Source organism: Lycium barbarum, chromosome 5 (genome assembly GCF_019175385.1).
Source record: "Lycium barbarum isolate Lr01 chromosome 5, ASM1917538v2, whole genome shotgun sequence".
Lineage (NCBI taxonomy): Eukaryota > Viridiplantae > Streptophyta > Magnoliopsida > Solanales > Solanaceae > Lycium > Lycium barbarum.
Window position 1 is genome coordinate 67,285,379 of NC_083341.1, and position 10,177 is coordinate 67,295,555.

Sequence of the window (10,177 nt, forward strand, 5' to 3'; positions counted from 1 at the left end):
GGCCACCTTCACAACTACAATCTCTCAAGAAAAATCATTCAACTTCCATTATCAACATAACACTCACAACAATAACAACTAAACTTTAAACAAAATGATTAACACATAATTTCTACCCACATATACACATACACAGCCACACATAATTTTACTCTTCCATGAATTTCATCCACTTTTTCATACTACACATACAAAATCATCCATAACATAAAAAAAACTATAAGTTCTTACCCCTTTTGTTTCCTCCACTTCTTCACTTGACTATAATTGGTAACTTATATGAATATGTGCTCTTCTTGCTCCAAAGAATACCCCACCTTGCTAGGGACCCTTGAATTGGTAAGAAGTAATTTTCAAGAAATTTTTTGTCAATTTTTCTTGGAAAATTTCTCTTGGCCGAATAGGCCTTTGATTTTTTTCTCCTTCTCCTCTTTTCTTTTGTTCTTGAATTTTCTAGTGAATTAAGGAATAAAGATGACTTTATACAAGTCTTCCACTCATTTTTCCATATTTATGGATAAGTCCCTCAACACAAAAGTATGGCCACATGACCCCCCTTCCATTCTTTTTCTAGAAAATTCCTCCTTTTTCTTGATTTTTTTTTCCAACACAAAAGATGACCCATTTTGTCATCCTAGCCCCTTATTTCTTCACATGGTCAATATGGCCCCTTTTGCGAATTTCTCATTTTGCCCTTAACCTTTCACAATATTTCCATACTAGTAATAGTCATAAATAATATTCAAAACCAACTTGTACATTAAAAAAAAAATTGGAACCTAGTCGTGTCCTTAACTTCTCACCACTATCTCGCAATATCCGAACGTATGAAATACGGGCTGTAACATCCTCCCCCCCCTTTGGAACATTCGTCCTCGAATGTTCAGCTGACTTAATATATTATGATATTTTGGGGAGGTCTCCTTCCTAGATACCTCACATGTCGCTTAACATCTCCATTTTGGAAACTTCGGTTGCCCTTTTTCTGTCGTAGGTCGATTGAGTTAGCTCCGAACACTGGCCTTGCATTAATAAGTCTCTTGGTGGAAGCTTAAATCGCCATAGTCCATCTTAAATTTAGCATGTCCTCCCCCCTTTATTAAGAAGGTTTATGCACGCCTATGCCCCTGAAATAACCATCGTTTTCCGCGACCTTCCATATATCGCGGTACTATTTCTAGAACCCTACAGTCACAATTGATAGGTTACATCCATATATATACTACCATTTTACTTATAAACATCTCCAAATACCAATCACACTGTCTTTAATCCCAAAGTTCTGTCATACTTTCTCCCCTTCTGCTGGTCTAGTTCGTCCCAGCCTACACGACTCCTATAGGGTTTCTAACCACTTCACACACTCTAATTTACTTTAGGATACCTAATTTCACATTCATCTTCCATTCCTATATTTATGAAATTTTCAACATACTTCCCAGAGGGTCACCCATCATGAAATTTCTCTTACCCTAGCACGCTTAACCTTGAAACTTCCATGCATTTCGGGGTTTTTAACGCTAATATTCTTGCCTCCACTCCCCGGGCTATCTTTATCACGTAATCTGGGGTGTATTGGTGTCTTAACAATTTCCGGGATGCCCTCGTAACGCGTCTTTCTCTTTTAATTACTATTTTAGCCTTCACGACTACCTATAGTCATCTTTTTCCTATGTATACGGTATCCTTCATCCTGAATCTTCATATTTCCTCCTATATTTAATAATACAAGGAGTGGGATATAATATAATAAAATCTAGGGCAATTTAATATATTCATATAATAATAAAGTGCCGATAATGTACCTGTGGCGGCATCTGGGGAGGGGTCAGGATCCTGTCGTCCTGTCAACGCGTATATACGGTGGGGAGGACCGGCTGAACTGGACGCCCTTCCTCTACCTCGGCTACGGTCCGCTGGGACCTGGGAAGTCTGCCCAGGCGGGCGTACGGTTGATGACGAACCAATTGCCGATCCGGCGGGCTGGGCTCTTTCTCCCTCGTTCTTCAGCGGGCAATCGTGCATCATATGGCCAACCCGCCCGCAACTATAACATGCACCTGTGCCTGCGCGACACTCTCAAGAGTATGGCCTACCACACCGAGAACACCGTGGTGGGGGTGGCATTGTCCTGCTAGCCTCAGCGCTATATTGGAACCCTGAAGCTCTATCAGCAAACCAAGGAGGTGCACTGGCCGCCGATTGGCCTGAATACCTAGATTGCTCCTGTGCCTGCCCCCCTCTGTATTCACTCCTAGCCCTGAAAGATTTACCTCTTTTCCTGGAACCCCTATCTGGATAACGCTCCACTCTCTGTGACTGATACTGTTCCTCCAGGGTTTGGGCGTGGGCCTGAATACGGGTAATGGTCATCCCATCCTGGAGTGAAGCCGTCAAACACTCCTTGACTAAATGTGGCGCCAGTCCACTCACAAATCGGTGCACATGATCTCCCATATTAGCTATCATGGCTGGGGCATATCTGGCTAACGAGTTAAAACGAAGACTGTATTCTCGAACACTCATATTTCCCTGTCTAAGGTTCAAGAACATATCGGCTCGAGCCCGTCGAACCTCTAGCGGTAGAAAATGTCGCAGAAATGCCTCAGTAAATTCTTGCCAAACTGGAGGGGGTGCGTTTGCTCCCCTCGAAGCCACCCAGCTGTTATACCACAGAACTGCCACATCCCGCAGGCTGTACGAAGCCAACTCTACGGACTCCATATCCGAGGCATGTATGATCCTCAGAGTCCTCAGCATCTCATCTATGAAGCTCTGCGGGTCTTCCTCTGGTTTCGATCCGTAAAACTCCGGATGTTTCAGGGTGATAAAATCACGAGCCCTTGCACTCACTGCCCTGGCTCCCTCATCTGTGTCTTGCCGCTGAACTTGTGCGGCAACTAACTGGGTCAATAACTGGATGGCCTCTGCCATCTGCTGACCCGGGGCTGCTGGCGGTGGAACTGGAGGTGCCGGGGCCGGAGCTGGGACTCCTCCCTGCTCCGCTGACACGGGGGAAACATGAGAAGGCTGAGGAGGAGCCTCGTTATGCGACTCGCCTTCTTCTACTTCCACTGGTGGATCCCGTTCAATTCTTTTCCCAACCACCGTCTTGCCCTTCTAGGCCGCTATAGCTTTCCTCTTCACCGGCATTACTGAAACGAACATAGGATTAGGAAAAGAATAAGGAAGCCTGATAACATAGCTCTATCGCACGATCTAGAGTACAAAGAAGGTCATATTTCCTAAATGCCCTGCAGCCTCCTGTTTATAAGTGTGGCGCGCTACACACCCATAAACAGGACTCTACTGGACACGGCTCGTAGACAAACCCCTAGGACCGAACTGCTCTGATACCACTTCTGTCACGACCCAACTAGGGCCGTGACGAGTACCCGATACTTGTACCGAGTACCCCTTGTCTCGTATCATACTCTTGTCACTAAGCAAGCCGTATAAACTATACCATTTTTTTTTGTTACTGAACATTCACATTGGTAGCATAATTATAAACATAGGCCAGTAAGCTCTGCCATCACATGACACAGCGACGAGGACACTCATAGATACAAAACATCTACCTGTACACATCTGTCTACGAGCCTCTAAACATAGTACACATATACATATGAAGGGCCGGATTCTGCCGGGCCTGAATATATACACGAAAGTAGTACCAAGTAACTGGAGCTCCAGAACAACTGGAGCACTGCTACAACACTGCTGATGAAGCTCCTAGGAATCAAGTCTATCTTCTTGCTGACCTGCACGGCATGAAACGCAGCGTCCACAAGAAGGGACGTCAGTACAAATAATGTACCGAGTATGTAAGGCATGAATAATAACATATGAAAGATATAGAGTAAGGATAATAACATAAAAGAAGCATAGCGCAATATCATGAGGTGGAAGGATAACCTGTACATATAAAGGCCCTTTGGCGGATACCATGCATGTTTAGCGCTGCGGGACGTGCAGCCCGATCCACATGTACATATACTATAACATATAGCTACGGAACGGGCAGCCCGATCCACAAGTGCATGTAATATAGCATGTTGCTGCGGGACGTGCAGCCCGATCCATATGTATGCATACTACGTTAATTACTTAGAAAAAATATCGCTTTTCATATACATATATAGAAAATACATCATGTCATGTCGCCGAGGCGTCGGCTCCGATCCATTTAGCCATAAATCCCGCGTCCGGGCATCCCACCTCCGGGACGAAATCATGTATCATACTCCAGCTGATCAGGTGGCTGTGCGCCTATAGCGCCCTCCCTTTCCTGTACTTCCCCATATACTCATGCATATACATATAAACATACGTCATCTATAAAGCATGCATGAGAGCCCAAGAAAGATACATATCCATCGGAGTGACGTAAGGTCGGTAACCTCCGATTTCATTATGGAACAACCGTAGTAGCTTTGCCTCACTTGGAAGGAACAAGTGTTATAAGGCGAGACTACCAATGAAAAGTGTCACTATAAGAAAAACATCAATCGGGGTCATAAGGCATATTTTCATGTATTTAGAACCTTTAGAATAGTCATTACCTATAATAGAATTGGGTTATCTAGAAATAATTTAACATCCTTATGTTTTCATTTCTATAGTAGAATATATCGTCAACATATCTATCGTAGGCACTTTTCTCATCTTTAACTTCATCGTTATCGTTATAAGCTCATATTCATCATCTTAGTCATACTTGTCATAGGCGTATGTTCTTTCTTAGCATTATCGTTATCATGGTCCTCATAGACATATTCACACTAGGGGGGTGCTGTACTTAGCGTTTGATAATCGGAACAAGGATCAAAGGTTTCCTTAGGATTCTACTCCAAAACAAGTCAAATGAAGCAATAGAGAAAATCCGGGAACAGTGGGCCCACCTCGAGTCAAATGAGGCGGCGTACTAAATTTTCATATATTATATGTCATGGCGTTACTTGTGGGGGGTTTTAAGGTAATCGGGTCCTCTTTATGCAAGTTCTAGAGGGCTAGGAAGGTTTTTTAACATTTTGCACACTTTCTAGTTCAATTCTACTGAATGATTAGTAGCTAATTTTTGTCTTGGATTTCGAGAAAAGGAATGGTCCCCGAGGCCCGTGTCCAACCCTATTACGTCTAGGACATGCCAAGAAAGGAAGGTAAAGCCTTACATGCCTCTTTCCGCTGCTTATGCTATTCCAAATTCAAGTCGCAAATTCGCCAGAATCAACAATTTGGTCACATTTACCAAATGTTAGTTCAAGTGTCTAGAAGTAAAATCTCAAAATGACACTTGTCTACCGAAATTTCGGCAGCACTTCCCCTGTAAATATACCATACCACCAAGTTCAACTTGGCCAATTTTAACCAACAACAATCCCGGGAATGCAACCCGGCCAAACTATCAACATAAAGTCAACAACCATACTAACAGTTTCCATATTCAATCCAAACTACATTATAATAACTCAATGAATATACCACTTCCTTCAAAACCTTCCAACTCCAATAAAAACAATAATAACCTTATAATATATTTTCCAACAACACCATACCAATACCATTGTTTTCCATACATATAAGAACATGATATTCAATTTACATAAACTTCAATCACAAGTTTCCAACCACCATAATTTCTCTACAACAACAACCAACACACAACACAACACAACACGACACACAAAACAAAATTGATTCATTTTCTTCCATACTACATGCAACTACACGGCCACACATGCACACTACCTCACGGCCACCTTCACAACTACAATCTCTCAAAAAAAATCATTCAACTTCCATTATCAACATAACACTCACAACAATAACAACTAAACTCTAAACAAAATGATTAACACATAATTTCTACCCACATATACACATACACAGCCACACATAATTTTACTCTTCCATGAATTTCATCCACTTTTTCATACTACACATACAAAATCATCCATAACATAAAAAAAAACTATAAGTTCTTACCCCTTTTTTTTTTCCTCCACTTCTTCACTTGACTATAATTGGTAACTTATATGAATATGTGCTCTTCTTGCTCCAAAGACTACCCCACCTTGCTAGGGACCCTTGAATTGGTAAGAAGTAATTTTCAAGAAATGTTTTGTCAATTTTTCTTGGAAAATTTCTCTTGGCCGAATAGGCCTTTGATGTTTTTCTCCTTCTCCTCTTTTCTTTTGTTCTTGAATTTTCTAGTGAATTATGGAATAAAGATGACTTTATACAAGTCTTCCACTCATTTTTCCATATTTATGGATAAGTCCCTCAACACAAAAGTATGGCCACATGAACCCCCTTCCATTCCTTTTCTAGAAAATTCCTCCTTTTTCTTGATTTTTTTTTCCAACACAAAAGATGACCCATTTTGTCATCCTAGCCCCTTATTTCTTCACATGGTCAATATGGCCCCTTTTGCGAATTTCTCATTTTGCCCTTAACCTTTCACAATATTTCCATACTAGTAATAGTCATAAATAATATTCAAAACCAACTTGTACATTAAAAAATTTTTTGGAACCTAGTCGTGTCCTTAACTTCTCACCACTATCTCGCAATATCCGAACGTATGAAATACGGGCTGTAACAGAATGATAAGATGAAGATGACACTACAAGTGGACATTGGGCATTAGTTATTGAAATAAAAAGTACTATTCCGGCTGGACAGATAGTTGGGTACATCATTATTTTGAGTATCCCTAGGGATTATTATAGGCAAGATTTGAGATTTAAAGTAGTATTTTTGGGTAATGACAAGTAGGGAACTTGAAGGATTCGTAAGTGAATGAACAAAAAGAGATGACGAAAGGATTATTATGGGATGAAATTTCGATCGAGAATTGCAATGCAATACAACCCCATAAGGTAAAACCTTTAAGTGGGGAAACGAGTAAGCTTGAGTACTAGCACAAGGACTGAAATAATATGTGGTAGATGTTGTATTTGGAATGGATTATAGAGATAGTTCGAAGTAAGAATTGTTGTGGAAATAAGATTAACAAAATCTGAAGGCAAGTTAGCAAATGAATAGAGTAACTAAAGAGTATCTTTTGAGACTGGACTGAAAATAATTCGTGAGGAAGAAAAGAAATTGAACGATATTTCAGTGGGAAACTTAATGTCCACAAAATGGGAAGGATATGACAAGAAAATAGAAGGGAATGCAAGGGAGTTTTAATATGGTCTTGGTGTGCATGAAGAATGGTTTATGAGGAAGATGATTAGTAGTCCGAAGGATTAAAATGGGTTACATGCGAGGTTTTGTAGGAACAAGGTCTATTGGGAGATTCAGGGAAAGTCGACAAATGAGTTCTGCTGTGGCTTAACATAAAGAATAGGTTTTCACGACTAACTCAAAAGAATTATTTATAGAAAGGATTTTGGAATTGATTGTGTGTTAAAGTTGCGTTAAAGAATGTCATAAAGATATGGGTTGTGCCTGTTATACTTTAGGATACTGGAGATATTAAGATGATTTTATATAAGTTAGATTAGTGAATTGGGGTTACTTAGTTCCTACAGATGGGGAGTTGTCGGTAAAACGAAGTATAGTCAGAACTTATGTTTGCCATTGATGTAGAGATGATTACGTTGAGCAGAGCTACGACTAGTTAGAGAGTTAACACAATTGAACAACGAGGGTTACGAGAGTATCAAGAGGCAAGTTACGAGATTTAAAGGTCAGTAAGGTAAAAATGAGGAAGATATGAGCTATTGGAGTACATGAGGTCATAATTGGTTCACACCTCAGTTAAGAGGCCAGAAGCGTCGTGGTTCGATATCCAGATATGTTAGTGATTTCTTCAGAAGCATGTTTTCCGACTTATGAGTTTCAAGAGAAAAGAGATTAGGTACGAGAGTAGAGAAAGGTTTGTAAACCTATGATGTTAGTAAATCCAGTTGAAGGTTATGAGCGGATTTAAATAGGTTAAAAGTCGGGGAATGGACGACAAGATTTCGGGAAGGATAGAAATAAGTGTAGGAAAAAGCGAGTAAATAACCAAAAGAGACCTGTTATGGCGATGGTACGATTAAATGCAATATGTTGGTGAGAAGAATGACTCGATAAGGGGATGTACAAGAGAATGGGATCAGGGACAGAGTACAAGACTAGTTTAAACATTCGAGGACGAATGTTTTTAAGAGGGAAGGATGTTACATCCCGAACATTTTCGCCTTACCAAGACTGTAGACGGCTTTGTATGAGCTCAAGGGAGAGCAAAGTTATACAATGATCACGGATGAAGATTATATGATCCGAGTATAAGAATATATAAGAATATATATATATGACATTTGGACGCCGTATGGAGTAAATCAGTTAACACGTTACTATGAATAGCCCTCGTAACGCAAGTTAAGGTGGGGCCCACATGCTGGGGTTTTATAAAGGGCATATGAAAATTGATATGAGTAGTACATGGGAAGTTGAGCAAGTCTTAAGAAGGAGCCTTAAGCCAAATATGGGCATAAGCCCTCCAAAAGGTGATTTAAGGATACATTATCGGATTGTTTGACTTGGAGGGGCCAAAACGCTATTATAAGTTTGGAATTTGGAAACACACCAAACATTACAGTTGTGGATAATTGAAAGAGATTTCCAACATAGGTCGTGGGCCCTCATACGATATCGGAATCAAGAGTTATGACCATTTTAAGATAAAGACTCAAAGCTGCCAAATGGCCTCAGCGGGTCCCACTTGAGAAGGTCGGTGGAACCGACTTATGAGGGCTATAAATACCCCCATTAACTCCATTTTTTCAGCATTTTACATTCCCAATAGTCCTAGAAACTTCTCAACACGTCCCCCAAACATTTATAGCCTATTAAATCAAGAATTTAACAAGATTACACCAAACTAGTCCATGAAAGGTGATTGTTCTTGCTTCTACTTGATGTTGTGGTAAGTTTGGTCTTGAAAAAAGTTGGTATGGCTGAATTTCTTCAAGTATAAGGTATGTTCTTCATCCTATCTCTTATGTTGAGTTGATTTGAAGGTTTAGCAAGTCTTAAAAGTGAAAATAGTTATGGAGGAAAGGTCATAAAGTGTTGTGTTGTAGTTGTTGTGTTTATGGACTGTTTTGAGCATGTTGTGACCGTATGGCTGGGATGATTTACAGGTATAGAGAAGGTATCTAATTTTTTTGGTGTGTTGATGAGATTATGCTCCTTGATTGGGAAGAAAGGAAGTGTATATTGTTGTTGTATGTTGAAAAAGATCGTGTGGGATGTTTTATGGAATATTTTGGTATTGATGATGATGTGGTTGATATTAGTATTACTATTGTTGTTGTTGTTGGTTACTGGATTGTGATTTCAGGCTAGACATATAAACATGGGAGATGTCGCTCGAATTCCGGCAGATTCTAAATGGATTTAAATTGAAAGCTTAAGACAAGTGTATGATGGTGAGCCTAACAGTAGTATGAATGGTTTTATATGTAGATTTCAAGACAGGAGGTAGGTTGGAAAGTCGAGAAGCGAGCTTCCATGTATGTTAAGGCTCATCCCTTTCTTTCAAAAGGCATGATTCCTATGTTTTGATTCCATACATGACATCCATAATATTTTACTCCTAGAAATGCCAGAAGTCTATAATTTCTGAAGATTTTTATGATGACTCCAATCCTAGAGATTTCAAAGCCTAAGGTTCTAGATGATTTCATGATGTGACTGAGGGTGTTACATAACATGTGGTCTCAGCTTATGTCTGAGCGTGCTACACAATACGTGGCCTCAGCTTATGTCTGAGCGTGCTACATAACATGTGGCCTCACCTTATGTCTGACCATGCTACACAATATGTGGCCTCAGCTTATGTCTGAGCAGGCTACACAATATGTGGCCTCAGCTTATGTCTGAGCGTGCTACATAACATGTGGCCTCAGCTTATGTCTAAGCACGCTACATAATTCTTGATTATATTCAGGATATGTGGCCTCAGTTTATGTTATAGATCATTCAAAGTGAGACCTGATAGTGGTGATGATTATGGTAGTGATGAAGATCCTTATTATCTGAACGAACCCAGCAAATAAACGGATTCTAAAGACTCCATTCCATGACAGTGTAGGGACATTCGTATCCTTGACCTCTTAAGTCCCGAAGGGGCATCCATAAATTGTACGTTTTCATAATGATGTCTAAATCCCGAAGG